This window comes from Argiope bruennichi, chromosome 11 (genome assembly GCF_947563725.1).
Source record: "Argiope bruennichi chromosome 11, qqArgBrue1.1, whole genome shotgun sequence".
NCBI lineage: Eukaryota > Metazoa > Arthropoda > Arachnida > Araneae > Araneidae > Argiope > Argiope bruennichi.
Window position 1 is genome coordinate 24,821,831 of NC_079161.1, and position 17,873 is coordinate 24,839,703.

General features: G+C 30.0%; 3 non-coding genes across 3 annotated transcripts; 1 reads left to right on the plus strand and 2 right to left on the minus strand.

Annotated features, from left to right (window-relative positions):
* Positions 1-5,774: 5,774 nt before the first annotated feature.
* LOC129957919 (U5 spliceosomal RNA) lies at positions 5,775-5,890 on the plus strand. Its single transcript, XR_008783019.1, has one exon. It is a non-coding gene; the product is annotated as a U5 spliceosomal RNA (small nuclear RNA).
* A 3,007-nt stretch (positions 5,891-8,897) lies between these two features.
* On the minus strand, positions 8,898-9,014 carry LOC129957917 (U5 spliceosomal RNA). The gene has a single exon (XR_008783017.1). It is a non-coding gene; the product is annotated as a U5 spliceosomal RNA (small nuclear RNA).
* Positions 9,015-9,823: 809 nt separating this feature from the next.
* Positions 9,824-10,024, minus strand: LOC129957856 (small nucleolar RNA U3). The gene has a single exon (XR_008782958.1). It is a non-coding gene; the product is annotated as a small nucleolar RNA U3 (small nucleolar RNA).
* Positions 10,025-17,873: the final 7,849 nt, after the last annotated feature.

The window sequence follows — 17,873 nt, forward strand, 5'->3', positions numbered from 1 at the left end:
ATGTAAATGCTCAAAATTTACTATTGATAAATTAAAAATTATACTAAAAACAACATAAACATTTAATAAATTTTATAGCTGAAGTAACCAGTACTACAAAATAATGTTTTAAAAAGTTTTGAACAAATAAATACGACTTCATGTTGTGTTTATATATAAGTAATTGATGATTTGTTTTGGTAAAAGTGAATTTTATTGCGCACCCAGCTGCGCCAACAATGCCAAGTCGCCAATAAAGATGACGGACAAAATAAACAACTACTTCCGCAGAACAGTTACGGTCACCATTTCCCGCCATATAATTAGGACTTTTTACTGATTTTTTTTCCCATAATGCCCTGTGCAGGCATCTAGAAAGCACCGGGCAGAATTTTTTAACTAAAAAAAAACATCCTGCGGCTTCGCTAGCACATTGAACATAAGAACTGTACATAATCAATTGAAAAGAAAGAATGAAGGATGTTGTACGAACGGATTTCAGAGGGAATTCTGCCCGGTGCCTTCTACAGATGCCAAAGGCACCGGGCAGAATTTTTTAACTTTAAAAAAAAAAAAACATCCTACGGCTTCGCTAGCAGTGGGAACCGAGTACTTTCGCTAGCACATTGAACATAAAGACTGTGTGGATAATAGAAACAGTAGACAACCAAAAGAAAAGAAAGAAGCAATCGGAACATTCTCCATACAAAATTTCAATCAAACATCCTTTTCCAAACTTCATCAACTCGTAAAAAAATATATTCCACTCACCCTTCATCCATTCTGCCGGTTCGATATCAAACCATTCTCAATACAAAATTTCGAACAAGCATCCTTTTCTAACTTCATCAACTAGTAAATATATATATATATATATATGCATATTTAACTGACTCTTCATCCATCCAGGTTCGAAGTACTCCCGACATAACAAATTATGAAGGGAACAAACCTTTAGAACACCAAAAGAATTACGAGAACTGCGAAGAATTCCATTGCAGCTGTCTTTAAAAGTGAGAATGCAGACGATTTTTTAAAGCGCATACTAACAATTAAAAATTGCAAAAGAATAAATATTTTCTGTTCATATTCACATTAAAAAAAAAGAAAGAAGAAAATAACTTTTAATTATAAGCTCAACTTTCTTTATTTAATAAATTTTAATTATAATAAAGAACAAAATTAAAATCTTTAATCGATATTTTTTTAATATTTTTAATTTAACATTTTTCATAATATAGTTGTAGTTTATGTACAACTCAACCATTGCAAAAAGTAGTAAACAAAACAGCATTATGGTTGCTAGAAAAGCATTCCGATGGAATGCAATATTGGCGACAAAGTCGGGTGCACACTGCACACTAATCTTCACTTAATCCTTTGTTTTTATATAACAACTTTCTAACACAAACATTCGATGTATATCACTTCTTAATGATGATATATAACTCTGAAATTTATGTCCAATTACATATATAATTCAAAAATATCAAATTCTACATTCATGATCAAATTAATTTTAAATCAACCTAACAGCAAAATTTTGTAGAATTGAACAAAATGTCAAACATTTTTATGCCCAAATGTTACTTTAAAAAAATGATACTATAATTTACAATATACAGATAATAAAATTCTGGATTTCTCTTCAAAGAAAAACCTTTAATTGATTACCTGAGATAAAAATCAAAATATAGCAAACATAATTTTTATTTTCTTCAAAATACTGTTCTAATATTTTTTCTTGTAATAAACAAAAACGATGAATCTCACTTTTTATACACGAAAACAATGATATTAGATTCTTTATTTACTAACTTCATCTCGAAATTATAACAAGTCGGTAAAGGCGTCCAAAAGACAGTTGATCAGAATGTGATCATCCGACAACGGATGATCAAAATATGGGGCCAAAAAGGGGGAAATCGACAACCGGTTTGGTCTGGATAATACCGATTTGACCGCTTAGTAGTGAATAATCAATAGCTGATGTTTAACTATGGTTGGTGAATACGGCTGTGAGTCTCACGTTTCAATATTCTGAGATCATGCCTGACTGAGTTTTTAGGCTTTGAATAAAATTATTTTAGGACAATTACATTATTTTAGACATAACACCTCTCCATGCACCTGCGGACATTATTTTAGACAGTCAACCTTGGGGAAATTCAAGCCCTGCATGGCGTATTTAATGCAAGACGGTCGATGGAGAGTTCTAAAAGAGTGCGTTGTTATAGAATAGAGATACTCAACTTTTTAGTAAGTTTTAATTGTAAAAGAGTGGTACTTTTTTCTTTAAAATATTTTAATATTTTATCAAGAATATTTTATTAAATATGACTCACACAGATCAAAAAATCTGTATAAAAATTTAAATTTTGTAATTCATCAAAACAGTTGTTGATTGAAATTTCATAAAATATAAATATTTATTTAATTTAGACCATTTTTTTATTAAAAACATGTGCCAATTAATGAAGTTTTAAAATTAAATGTTGGGTCCTGATTCGAGAGGATATCCTGTATGTATTACATTAGGATATCCTCTAAATCCACTGTCCTATGCATGACTTAAATAAAATGAAATTAATAATGTTTTAAGTCGTCACAGAAAACTTTTCCTCGCATTTTTTTTTAAAGAAAATATCGCATTTCAGATTTATTCCATTTCATTTTCATATAAACATTGCATTTTCCTATGTTTAGTTTGCAAAAAAAGTTAATTTATTCAAAAAGCAGGTCCCGCTCTTTTGAGTGATAGAGCCATGATTATCTTCTCAGATGCAGAATAACAGGAACTGCATGTTTTTTTTTTATTATTATTATTTTTATCACAAGTATAATAAACGTGCAAATATCACGACTTATATTTCAAAATATCATTTTTAGCATCTTATGGTGCCGTTACAGCTCTAGACATCACTGAACTTTATAACTAATCTTTTTTCTTTCTCAAAATAAATTCTCATTGCTTCACGTATGCTAAGATGAAATATCAACTCATTCTAAACTGTGATTGTTTTTTTTACAGCCTTTTGAAAATGCAGATTTAATTATAATCAATGACCCTGTATTTGATTGTAACTTTTCCATTTCTTTATAAGTTGTCAAACATTTATAACCTAGCAGCCTTTGGCGAACAGTTTGATTGTCCGAATTTGGCCAATTGGTTTTTCTGCCGTTCAGTTATTCATACAAAATTAATCATTTAAAATATTAACGATCTGAACTAATAGGAAATACGTCACTCTGTAGGAACGATAATAGCTGACATTTTACTGTCGCGACAACCATGTTTGTTTTTTCCAACGAATATAATAAAATTCAAGAAAATAAAATTTCTTACTACCCATTTTTAATATTCCTACCCAAACAATGCACTTCTGAATTGGAATTTTTATTAATTTGAGTTCCTTTCTCACTTAATTTTGTATTAAAGACCTTAACAGTAAATATGGAATATAAATTAATATAAAATTATTGTAATCATAGTTTTGTAAGGAGGATATAATTAAAGACTTTGACGCGCATTTTAACAAGTTCAATTTGTTAAATAATATTTACTCTTTTCAAAATAAAAATCTTTCAGATCACATTTGTTTTTTACTCCACAGGATATTCAGTTTTACTGACTAAAGTAATGTGGGAACTGTTAACAGATCTTATCTCCTGTATGGCGTCATGTTGGCCATCTTGCGTCATTAATCACATGATGCTTTCCCGCCAATATTGGCAGACAAGAGTTGGGTAGTGAGTCTGTAAGACGTACAGCTCACGCTCATGTATCTTTATGTGTTTTATGTTAGTATAGTAATGTTTTGTCCTTTAATCTTAATAAATATATTTCTCATATTAATGTTGGTCGTTGCCTTTTCCCACAGTAATAACATACTAATTCTCAGATTGTTTTTTTTAATTTCAACATTAATTTATTTTTAATACATTTGTGGCCACTCTTATTTTAATTTAAATAATTTTATGAAGTTCATATTTTTCTCAAATTTGATAGTAAATTAACTGAATTTGCAGTATGCTATACTCAAAATAATACAAAATAAACACTGAATCGAAATAATCAAAATAATGTCAAATAATTTTATTGAACAACCAATAACAATTAACAAAACAATGAAAATAAATAACATTTTCTAACGTATAATGAAAATATAAATCAAAATCGTTTGTAAAGTTCGTGCATTTAGTTAAAAAAATTTGTTAAATATAGATTAAAACCATACATATAAAAGTTGCATTGAAAAGATTCACTCTTCTTAGCTTGCAGAAGATCCAAATTCAAGCCAGCAGAAACTGAGTGATTAAATACTTAAAAAAATAAACAAATTTCGATTTAAATCAAATTATGCAAATGCAATTTCCTTTTTTATATAAACATCACTGAAATTTCCTATGTTTAACTATTATGAATAAATAAGTCATTTAAATAAATATTGTTTCATGAATGTGAAAAATAATCTATGAAATGAAAATATGAAGAACGATCTATTTTATTTTTATACAATTTTATTTCAATTATTTTCATATTTGAAAGACCTAAATTTGAAATAAATTTTCATTTGTAAGCGTTTTTAATGTTTCCACACTTCTGAATTAATAATATCTATACACTATTTTCATGTTGATTATTTTTGTTTCTTACATGCTAAACCAACTGGTAAATTATTCTAAACAATTAATTTCAAATGCCTATAATATTTACAATAAATAACTATAAATTAAAAAATAAATGCACTTATAAAAACTTTAAAGTTTATAAAAACAAAATGTCCATTTTATTATAGATAATAAGTTTTAACATTTTGAAAATAATATATAATACGGATTTCTTTTTAAACTTCTGTATCAGAATGTCAGAATAAAAATATTCAAATACAAGTACTTTATTAAATCCAATGAAAATATCTATGCAAGAAATATCCATCTATATGATGAACATTTTAATTAATTATTATATAAATAATAATAATAAGGAAAAATTAAAAAGTCATAAATATTCCATACCAAAAACGAAAATTATACATTCATTATGCAAAAACGAAACACATATTCTAAAATTAACTTATTTAAGTTTTGTTTATTCTAAAATATAAATGAATAAAAATTCAATTATTTCTAATCATACTTGCTGTCATCTGAAGGCATCCTAAATAATGCTCATCCAGAATCTTAACAAATAAAAATTGGTTTCCTGTTTCTTAACGGCTTTTTTCATATATATTTGCTAGAAAATGTCTGCGCACAAACGCACAATAAACATTCTTGAAAGAATAAAAGTACATTATAGTGACAATATTAATTTATTTTTATTTAAAGTATTTCTTGAACAATTCATTAAATATCAATAACAGTTTCAGAAATGTAACACACATTGTTTTAAAGTAATAATAATGATAATTTAAAAGTTATCAGAAAAAAGTCTTGAAAAATAGTTTCCATTGACTGTCAATTAAACTTTAATATCTGGTTGGATAATCTATGTCTTAGAACGTTAGTCAATCGTTTAGATATGGATTGAATTATCCTGGTGGTTGCCTCATATGAAATATTATTTCATTCCATCCTAATCCCTCTTTGCAGAATATTTTTCGATGTTATGTTGTGTTGCCGCATCTTGCATTGCAAAAAGTCCCATAAATGTTCGATGGGGTTCAAGTCTGGCGATTGTGGAGGAACGTGCATATAATTTTTAATACTGTACAACAGCCAGAGCTTTACGTTGTAGGCAGTGTGTTTTGGATCATTGTCTTGTTCAAATCGAAAGTCATTGCCAAGGTTCAATGCTCTGGTTTTTCTTTAATATCCTGCTAATCTTTCACCTTTTACTGATGATTAACGTGGAGAAGAACAACCTAATGAGTCTTATCCAATCAATGTTCTCAGTATTTGTGCGATGCCAACACTATCTGAAAGATGTAAATATAACATCTAAATATTGTCTTAAAATAATTTCTTCTCTATATAAAATATATTGTAAATCCTGCACATTTTAATTAAGTCTTTAATTGTAAATTTAACTGATCTACCGGGTGTTTCAAAAATGACTGGCATATTTCAAAAATCAATAAAAACTAAACGGGCAGCGATAAAAATACACCGTTTGTAGCAATATCCTTAGGAGAACCGTAAATTTTCAGGCCGACAAACTTTCGAAATTAGTTACAGTTTTCAGCAGCAGATGGCGCTGCAGTCTGGAAAAAAAATCTAAACTACGATATTTTCCAAATATCCACCATGCGCAGCAATAACATGGCGTAGTCTCAGAATGAAATGAGCAGAAACCCGTGTAAACGTCTCATACGGGATGGCTTCACATGCAGAACATACGTATTGTTTCAGCTGTTCAATTGTTTCTGGATTGTGGCGGTTCACCTGATCTTTCAAGTGTCCCAACAAAGAAGTCGCAGGGGTTCATGTCTAGCGATTTCAAAATTTTTCAAACAGATCCTTTATTGTATCGCTTTTCGGCTCTTTGGTTACATTAAACTTTCGTTGAAAACTTCGTCTTGTTGCAATCACACTGTTCTACGCGGTGGAATTCTAACACCAGAAAAATCCTTTGTTCTAAGGAATAAACCAATTTTTCACAACAAACTTACAATCTGTGAACTGTACACGCTTATAGCAGAAAGACGACTTACAGAATGACGAACTCAGACTGCGTTTTCTTCTATATCTTTCAAACCGCCTGCAGCGCCATCTGTTGTTGTAAATTGTAACTAATTTCGCAAGTTTGTCTGCCTGAAAATTTACTGTTGTCCCAAGCATATTGCAATAAACGGTATATTTCTATCGCTGCCAGTTTAGTTTTTATTGATTTTTGAAATATACCGGTCATTTTTGAAACACGCGGTATGAAAATGTATTCATTATACAGTGAAGCAAACAAGAAAAAGGTATATCAATAATTGAAATTATGCAATTTCTTTTGGATTGTATCTAGTTGATTCAGAAGCTTCCATTAAGTTTTGTTTGGATTTTATCATTTTTTATTCTTTTAGCTTTCTCCTTTCGCCTCTCTTCTAAAAGAAAGTTGCGTTCCTGCAATTTTTTGGTACACATATTTACAAAATGTCATATTTTGCATGGCAATTTTAATAAAAATTATGTATTTTTGAAACGTATTAGATTAGATAACTATTTTAATGAAGAATATCATTTACAATAAATTTACCTAATAATAAATAAATTTACAATAAATGAAATATTTTTCATTCTTTCAAATAATCTCAAAGTAAAGTAATTTATCTACTGTTTTTGACAGCTATTAAACTTTGATATTTATTTGATGTTCAATAAAGAACTCTTTTTCATTTTTTTAGTTGTCAAATTATTGGTAATAGCTTGAAAATTGCCAAAGATGGAATTTTGAATTATTGTGCAAAATACTTTATTTGCTAACAATGTAGAGTTTTTTTTTAATTGAGGGTGTTGAAAACATTTGAAATAAGTGTATTAATAACCTACAAAAAGTGTAAATTGCTATTTTTCACAAGTGTGAATTTTTATTTTTATTAACCTCATTGGACAGGTAGATTTTTGGCGTTTTTTAGACATATATTGTTCGGATGAGTAGTATTTTTGATTTTACTAAATGATGAGTGAAAAAAAAAAATTAATGACATTTTTTTTTTTTTTTTTGTATATTGGAAAAGAAAACTATTCAGTTTGGTATGCAAAAATAATTATTTAATGTTTACATAGTTTTTGTTGTACTAAATATAAACCACCTTTGGCTATCACGCTTTTTTTTGTGTCTTATTGACTATGTATATTTAACTATATCAATAAACTTTAATTAATTTTGGTAAGTGGAAATATTACTTTCTATGAAAGATTTAAATTTAAATTAGTTACTCAGAAAAAAAAAAAACTGTAAAAAGGAGATAAGTCAGTTTTTAAGTTGAATTTTGCTGCATACTGTCTTCAGTCTATTGAAATTCATAATGTTGGTACTTGCGTTATACTGATAACATGTGTTAGGTAAAATAATTTTTTTAAATTTATAATATATATTAATTTTGGGGGAAAAATTAATATATACTATATTAATTTTTGGGGAGAAAATTAATATATATTCAGATTAAATTGCAATTATTATACATTATTAAGCTAATTATAAAACGAAAGATTATTACAATTACAGGAAATAAATTAATGACAAAATCACCAGAAAATAAATATTTTACATTGAGTGGTATTTTAAAATCGTAGATAAAAAAAATAAGTCTTTCGAAATAATATAATAAATCCATCTAAAAGGTAAATTTCTTTGAATGTAGAAAAAATATATATAGAGAATTAAAAAATCCCGTTAAAACAACGACAAACCGACTGTTTTGAATTACAAAAAAAATTATATTATAATAATTAAAATCCAGGTTTTTAACAGAAAAAAAAATATTAAATTTTAAAATTTGACGAAATAATGAGATTGGTTTGCCTTTCCTTACAACAAGACATTTTTAAAAACTTTGCGAGTATTTCAAAATTCAGGCGAAACGTAAAATAATGACTCAACTGGTATCATTTAAAAAATAATGTTTTAAAAATTCATCTGAATTAACAATTATCCACAGCAATAAAAAAAGTTTCCACGCCGCTCCTTTTTAAATTAGGAGAAATCAAATCCATACAATTAAGCAAATACAAAATGTTGCATAAATCATCAGTCTGAGAAAAATTTTTAATTGTTCAATTATTCTTGAAATTTCGAATTATATTGCCTTATCAGTCTTGTTTAAACAGCAATGCCATGTTTTGCAAAAGTAACTCGGAAACTGCGTACATTCTTCGTCGATGAAGATAAATTAGACGACGCCACTAAGTGTCACTGCGATCGTAAGTCTTGCTTGCTTTGCCAACGCTGCTAATATATAATGCGTTTCTACTCTTAGTAATTTAATCCCACCGAATTGAGATTCCAAAAATTGTGTAAAGCTCATTAAGTTGTTCCTTTCCACGGTAATCTTTAGTAAAAGGCGAAAAATTAGCACGATATTGTAAAGAAACCAGAGTATACGAAACTTTGGGCATCCTAATTCTATATAACTTTGTTCGTAACATTAAAAGTGGTATTTATTCTTCACGTGATACGGCTGTGTAGATACATAAAAAAAGGTTTCAACTTTAATACCACTGGGGGTACTAGATCAGGGGTGATAGTTTTCTGATTCAGGTCTAAATTACGATTTGTGGATGAGTGAATGAAATACATGAATGAAGTCCGCCCCTTAAAAAGGATTATGATGTGTGTGTAGCTAAGTCGTACACTTGGCCCTATAGATAGCGCTGCTGGAAAACAAAAGACACACCCTTGGCTTTAAATCAGTGACTTCTAAAGTCAGTGGGCTTGCCTATGACAAGTGCCATTAGAAATAACAACAACAGGTTTCATCTTAGTCTCTGCACAATGTCCTCAAATAAGAACCTTGTTAAGTTAAAAATGAACTTTCTTTATGGATACTTATTTCAATGCGTTATCAGACTAGTTTATCCTTTATAAAATTTAGCATCCGTGTTTTATCTTAAGATTTAGAGCAGAAAATACCTTTGAAATTACAATTTGCTTATTGCCATCGCACCGATTATCAAACATAAATATCTATGCAGTGAAAGAAACCAACAATTGTATTAATGATTCGGACATTAAAAATACTGAACAGATTTTTCGCAATATAGTTATAGATAAAAAAAAAAAAAAAAAAAAAAAAAAAAAAAAAAAGGAAATAATTTTTGCGATTGATGACGTACTTCGAGCCACAAAACCGAATCCGTGTTCAATTAAAGAATACATTACGGACACTTCTTTTTTACCTTTAAATTAGGAACCACTCCCTTCCATCTCCCGACTACAATAGCCAGAGAGTGCGATCATCAACGGCTTCGCAGCACCCCGAAAGATACCTTAGAGCCACTTTCACGCTCAGAAAGGAACCCCATCTCGCATCATCGTGGTTGGGTATTCTGCGAGGTTCGGTGATTGAACCTCTAATCATACTAGAGAAATGATCCTATGAAATATGATTTTAAGCGCCTTTGTCATAACCAAACTTCTTCAAATATTCTTTTTATTTGAAAAGTTTTGATGAAACAGATGTAAATGTTCATTATGAGGATACCAAGTTTAAACACAAAACATTTTTTTCATAGAATAATAAAATGCAACAGAAAAAAGAACGGGTTACTTAAATATTTATGCAGTAATATATTTCTATCATATGCGTTGAAGACAAAAGAGACAACAAAATTTCCAAAGTGATATATTTCTATCATATCCAGTGAAGACAAGAGAGATAACGAGGCTTCCAAAGGAAATTACAAATTGCTAAATGTGTCTTGATATGGACAACAAGATTTTTAGAATTTCGAATGTAATATGTATTTTATGCCACTACTTCGCAATGTTATTTATTAAAAAATATAAGTATTTGCTCTTTTTGTTGTGCATTTTTATTTCTCCCGATAGAGGGATCCTTGCAGATCTAGAACAGCGCCACCAGTTTTCTTTTCATGGTAATTGGATTGCTCCAAGAAATGCATCCGCATTTGAGAAGTCTTACATATTATTTATATACAAATTCCATGTTTGCAAAATATACAATGAACAGTCACAAATTATAATGCACTGCCGATAGTGATATATTTGAAAATTAACAGGTACAATAAACAGTATAACAGTACATTTACAGGTATAACAAATTCAAACCAAATTCAAAATAATTAAAATCTTATTCCTCGTTAAACGTCGATTAAATGTGCTACAACAAATTTAGTGTTGCAGTCTGTGTTTCTATTATATACTAGAATGGAATATAACAATATTGTTTTCTAGAATTCAATGCCATTAAATCTTTAAAAAAAAAAAGCTTTTGATGATCTATAAAAGAAACTCAGATTTTTTTTCAAATATCTGCAAATTTTCAACAACGAGAAAAAAGGTCAGTATCTGAATGATAAAAGCTGAATAATACTTAATTTTCTTTAATTAAATCTAAAATTAATTACTATGAGTTATTTTGAAGCAAATTAGAGAAATTGTGCTTGCCTCCGCCCCCCCCGTAGGTAAACTTCTGCAGCCGCCTCTGACTAAGAGATGAAATTTCATTTGTAATTAACGAAAGTTCTACTCCACTGCTAATGTCATCGATTTCTTATTATGTTTACGTTACATTAGAAATAGCAGAAAATACTGCTTTTAGGCTACAAACACATCGCTGAGGGGCGCTGCAATCATTTATTAAACTTCAGAAAGTCATTCTATCATCTTAAGCAGTCACACATTTGGATGATCTATTGAGTACCAGGAAGTTTGAGCCTTACGCTATGCAATTGTAAATTGATGGTTGACAAATAATATGAGGTGGTGCGAAGTACAGAGAGCTGCATTACAGCGCCTCCATTCACTGTTTTATAAGCAGATTCTGCTACTAAGATTTCAGAAGAGATGTATGAGATAAGGAAGTAAATGGCTTCTTTCAACTTTAATGCTGTCATTTTAATTAATCTTAACTTAGGAAAATTATTGATTGAGGACAGACTGATTACTCTTTTTTTAAATAAAAAAATATTAACCCTTTCATAGATGGATCAGACAGTTCTCGTGCAATATGCGTAACAAGAGAGGCGTCGCACGTTTCAGGAATAGTCATGAACACCGTCTCATCATTTCCATCTTTCCTGAGGAAAGGATCAATGAATAAAAATAATGGAAATATATTTATAAAATTTTATTTATAGAAATAGTGGTAATTAAATAATGCAACTAATTGTTTGATACCAGTAGTAAACCTGTTAGCTCAATCTCGATATCTCTGCACACACATAGTCAATACACACAGCTAAATTGATCATAAGAAAATATATTACCTGTGTTTGCCCTAAATATTTATATTAGATCAACCAGTGACTAATGTTTTATCAGTTTTCACAGCTTGTGTACATGACAAATTATATTGAAAATTTACAAAAATAATTATAGAGTTCGCCATAAACAATATAGAAAAATCTTTTTTTTTATTTTTATTTTCTTTAATACGAAAAATTTGTTTTTAATCTATTATTTGAATTATATCAACATTTTCTTTATATTTGGGCATGCCGAGAAGGAAAGAAGTTTAGTATTCTTTTTATTCCCATGACATTTGTTTTAAATCTTAAAGAAAAAAAAATTGAATTTCTTTTCTCATTCTCTTTATTTTCACAATTTGCATTAAACGGCATGTGATGATTAATTTTCGAAATTGTATAATTGGATTACATTGGATCTTATACGTTTACATTTATTTATTCTTCTGTACTATGCTCGTCTTGTAAAATTCCGTCTGATTTTCTACATTTTTCATGCATTTCGTATTTGAAGAGAAAATCTTTTAATGTGACTATGTTTTAAAACCCAACATGTTTTTCCTTACGAGATGCTGCAAAAAGCCTAAATTACAAAATATAGCGTTCCATTTAGAAGATAATTAGAGCTTTCTTTTAAAAATTGTGATTAGATTTTTAATTAATTAAAAATTTATCGAAAATTTATTCTATAATCGGTACACACAAAGCTACAACATTTCTTTTACTCACAATTCTTTTTTTAAGTAGCTCTTTAGTGATATCATTTTTGTATACTATTTTTTTTTTTTTTTTTCAATTTGATAAATTTCGAAAGTTTGTGTTAAACATAATTTGTAACATTTATGATACAAATTAAGTAATTTATGAAAATAAATTATTTTTAACGTTTGGTTGAATTTTTCAGTTGGGTCCATTGAGGAGTAAAAGCTTAAAGAAAAAATTGGCGCAATTTTCAAAAATCGCCAACAACGGTCTTGCGCCGTATTTTGCGAAATGTCCAAAAGCGAGGGAGCATATGTCCAATCATAGCGCAGAATAAAGGCAAAAAATAATAGGTTTGCCAATCTAGAGAAGTTATCGCAACTTGGCGAAGAAGGGGGTTAAACTCCGGTTCACCCCCATGTTGCTAGCAAATTTTATTACAATTTTGATATCAGAATTTTATCATTATGAATAAGATGTGAAAGATGTTACGTTTAAAATAAAATTCCAAATATTATTCTCAACAAGCTCGGCAAATCAATGAAGTTCTCTGCTGTTGTGATGGTTATTTTAATTGTCATTGCCAGCAAACCATTCAAACTCAGCGATATATCAACAAATGTAGTTTTTCTCATTACCAGTCTTCAAGAAGACAAAACGCTATAGTCGATTTGCCATTGTTCAAAGCTATATATATTGATAAAAATTGAGAAAATATGACTCAATGTTTTCCATCGGAGTCATAAAAGGAGCTGGAACGAGAAAAGAAAAAGGTACTATTATCCTATATAAAAATCATTTAGGTAAAGAATAAAGTGAAATTTGAGGAGGAAATCATTTATCTATATCCCTTTCTTGACAAGTCATAGCAATTATATTTTTTTAGTTCTTCATAAAAGTAACGTCCTGCATTTTGCATCATCTTGCCATGGATAAAGAAATAGGTGGCGCTAGTGCTTTCCGAGCCTTAAACAGAACGAATATCTAGAATTACATGGTATTAGCATAAGGGTGCAAATTATTAGACTCTCCGGACAAAACTGCATTTTATTATAAATTAATGATTTTCTATTCAGAAAATGCTTTCTTGATAAAGAAACAAAAATTTAATATGTTACGAAATACTCATCAATTAAAATATCTATATTTGACGCAGCGCTACCTATCTGCAATTATATTTCTATCAGATATATGTATATTTCGATTTTTAGGATAAAAAATATTTTTAAAATATTAATATTTTAATAAAAGATACAAAAATTATTGATCTCTAATGTGAAATAAAACAATATAAAAATTTCTCTTAAACTTCTGTTCGGAATAGCTGCTTGATTTGATATAAACTTGTTTTCTTATTTCTTAACATTGTTCTTTCAAATAACTTTAAATAAAAGTTTCACATAAAATGAAAGAAAGCCGAACCTAATCTTGTTACATGATTACTACAGAGTAGCGACTAAGCTCGAGCTTACTAAGAAAGGGTTCTGTTTATCCGATACACCGATGGAATTATTGTCCAAAATTACTTTAATTCAACATTTTAATTGTCTACTATTTCTATGAATCAATAAAATGTTTAATACGAATCTATCGCAAAGGAAATGTACTTCATCTGAAAACCGTATAGAGTTCACATAAATATTACCACCGTCTATCATGTCCAGCAATTCATTCACGAAAAATGAATTGCTGGACATGACGGTACGATATAAAGTGGTTGCTGTGTTTGAATTTTGTGAGGGAACAAGGCTAAGCACTCATGCATTATCTTATACGTCGCCGTTTTTCTCACTTGATAGGCGGCTGTAGTTTTTTCGACTGATTTCTTAGGGGAGAGTGAAATTGTTGCGTCAACGGCCTGTACATTTGCTTCTGTAATAACCAGTGTCGTCCAACAGTTCCGACTCTTACATCCGCAACACTACCTGTTCGTTTGAATTTCTCATTGTATTCGGCTGCGGATCTTGGAATCTGAATGGAAAGCTTCTAGGTGCAGTAATACTCTCCCCTAATAGGTGGGATCCCAATACAAGAAAAACCCTTTCCTCCAACGAATACGTCATTTTCAAAACTTTCCTACAGAATCTGCTGTTCAGCTCTCTCTTGCTCGTCCTAACACAGAACACTCTTTTTGAAATTAAAACAATAACCCTTCTAAGGCTATGTGTTTTGATGATTTGCATGAGGGAAGAACGATTAAAGGGACTTTAAACGCCATCTATAAACAGCTTTTTCAACCGAAATCAAAAACTTTGGGAGGAAAAATTTATGCTCTGACACGTGAACTTGCTGCAAGAGTTGTTTTTGAAATCGTAATAATTTTCCTGCTATGCACTTTTGAAAATGGTCAGTTTATTTCAGAACACCCTGTAGAAAATCACTGATATTCTACAGCTTTGAAATCAAGTTTATCCTATAAAACAATTAATTTTAATGCTAGATCCCACTGTAAATAGTCACACTGGAAGAGCCAAGCAGTTTTTAATACCTAAATATCACATTAATGACTATAAATGTCACGATAGTGCGTCGCACATTTTACAAGAATTACCGTTGTTCTTTCATTTTTTTAAAATAATTTTATCGCTTTATTTTAAGAATTAAATTGTAATAGTGTAGATGTAAATGAGTCAGAAGTCCATTGTCTTCTGGCAAATGGACCCATTGTCTTCTGGCAAATAATATATTGAAATCTTGCTCATCATCGATTACAAGGTACATATTTATTAAATTTTATTCATCTTCTACAGACGTTCAATCTGAATTTAGATCATCTTTGTCCTTTCATCCATTCTCAACTTTTATTGCTCACAACAATACGAAATAAGTTCAATACAAAATACAAAACGATATAAAATAAATTACAACCACAATACAATAAATACAGAATTCTCCCTTTCTCTTAAATCCCTGTAATATCCTTTACATAACACACTGCCCATTGAGTTTTTTAAGATTCAAATTCAATATACGATTCTTTCTTTTCGTTCTTATTTTGAGCTTTGTTTGTAATGGTTTAAACAGTTAACGAAATTAAGATGAAATTGTAAGCTGTAGAACACAATCTATTTCTTTCGTCTATTAATCGTCAATCTAATCGTCGTCTATTTACTTTCTTAGAATATTTATTTCACAAATCAGTTGTTCCCATTTCAACTTTGACAATATTATAAAGAAGAAATAGAGAAAGACGCGTTTAATACTACACTCAGTACTGTCATTTTTTAATATTAAAAGTATGTGATTTTGATTATTTTTTAAAATACTGAATACTTTTAAGAGTAATAGAAATTTAGAATCACTTATAAAAGCTAAAATATTCTGTATCGATTAGATACCAATAAAGTTTTTATTCTTAACTTAATAATAGATTTTGGGTAATTTGCATTCCATTGATCTCTTGCGAGCTTTGTTTAACATTGTTTTATGAAACATCAGTACAGACGAACGGATGTTATGGTAAATAATAATAACTTGTCTCTCATACTCCAAAGGTTTAATAAGAATGACAGCTAAATAATACCATTTAAAAACTTAATTTATTTTTGAAATATATCAACCAATGAATGTGCAGATCAACAGAACATTGGATCCGCATTGGAAGCTGCAGAATATAACACATCTGTTCAGGCTAAATCAGTAAGTGAGAGTGAGAAAAATTAACAAACATTTGTCCTTATTCAAAAATAGGAAAGCATTGTTTAAACTATCCCTTTGGTAGTTTGGTTGGTTGGAACACCAAATTTAACTTTAGAAAGATATAGATTTTTCTCTTTTGAAAATTCATTTAAAGGTATCTGCATTAAACTTGAAAAGCACATTGGAATATAATGTTACATATCAGAAACCCTAATCCCTCAAATAATTACGCAATGAGCTTGAACTCGTACAATATTATTCTTCAAATCCTTTCTAATACCCTAATCCCTTCAATTTCTTTCTTAACCCTAATCGCTCCAATAATTACACAATGAACTTGAACAATATTATGCATCTTCAAATTTTTTTCTAATATTTCAAAATTTACTCGCGAAATTATTTATTTAATACAGGGAGTCCTTTCTGCCCATCGGATTTTAATGGATCTTGGTTATATAAGATATATGGACCATGAAAAATAGATTTCTACAATAAAAAAGTTAAAATTTTGACTACCAGGGGGGATTTTGGCGCCTATAGAAAGATAGAAAATTTCTCAGAATCGTTAAAATTTATTCAATTACAGAATGTGCTCCATTGATATCAATGACGTGTTGAAAGTGCATTATAGCATGTTCAATGGTAGAGCGAAGAAACTCTTGCGGAATTTCATCAACATGACGTGTAATACTGGCTTTCAGGTAATGTCCTTATTTCTCCTCCATAAACATGGCCTTTTAGGAATTCCCACAACCAGAAATCACAGGCGCTTAAGAGTATGAACAAGAAAGCCAGGCATTCGAAAACATTTCCTGATATTACACGATTCTCTCGAAAGTTAGCACGAAGCACTTCTTTGATTTGGCGCCCAAAGTGGTTAATTGCATCATTTTGCTCGAAGACAGTGGTCTGCAGACATTGACGCTCTCAGGAATGACATGATGTCAAAGGAGATCACTGTACTGAGCACTTATGACAGTGCATTTTTTAGAACTTTGGTTTGAGAAGTTGAAAGAAAAACAGCTGGAAGGCAAAATCAACAGTAAATCCACACCATGCAATCATTTTATCAGAAAGCAGTGGTTGTTGGCGCAGCACATTAGGAGGCAATTATATATTATTGCCCATATGCAGCAGTTTTGATTAGAAAATTGGGCTTCACCTGACATAGAATTCGCCTGCGTCATCAACTACCATTCTCGCAAAAAATCAGTATTCAAATTCACAGCTATTTGGGGGTCTTGAGGTTGCAGTATTTGCACCACGTGGATCTTACATGGATCGCAGAATTTTAAAATGGATCGCAGAATTTTTCGTACGATCGACCAAGGATTCGCCAACTTTAAGGTGACCATTCGTACTGATTTTACCAGTACAGTACTGGTTTTCCGGGCATAAGTCCTGGATAGTCATTAAACAAAACCAGTACACGAAAAGTACTGGTTTTAGATTAGAAAACATTAAACCAAAAAAAGTAATAAAATTAGAGCTGGCAACCCTGATAATTCCATGTGATATCGTCAGGTGTCGCATGAGCAGGACTGCCACGACGTCATACAAGCCAGTGGTGGTCTGATGTACTAACTACTGTGATGTACCTACTTTATTATTATCATGGCGGCAAAACGACGAAAGTGCGTATTTAATGATGATTTAAAATTAAAGTATACATTTATTAAAGAAAGTAATAG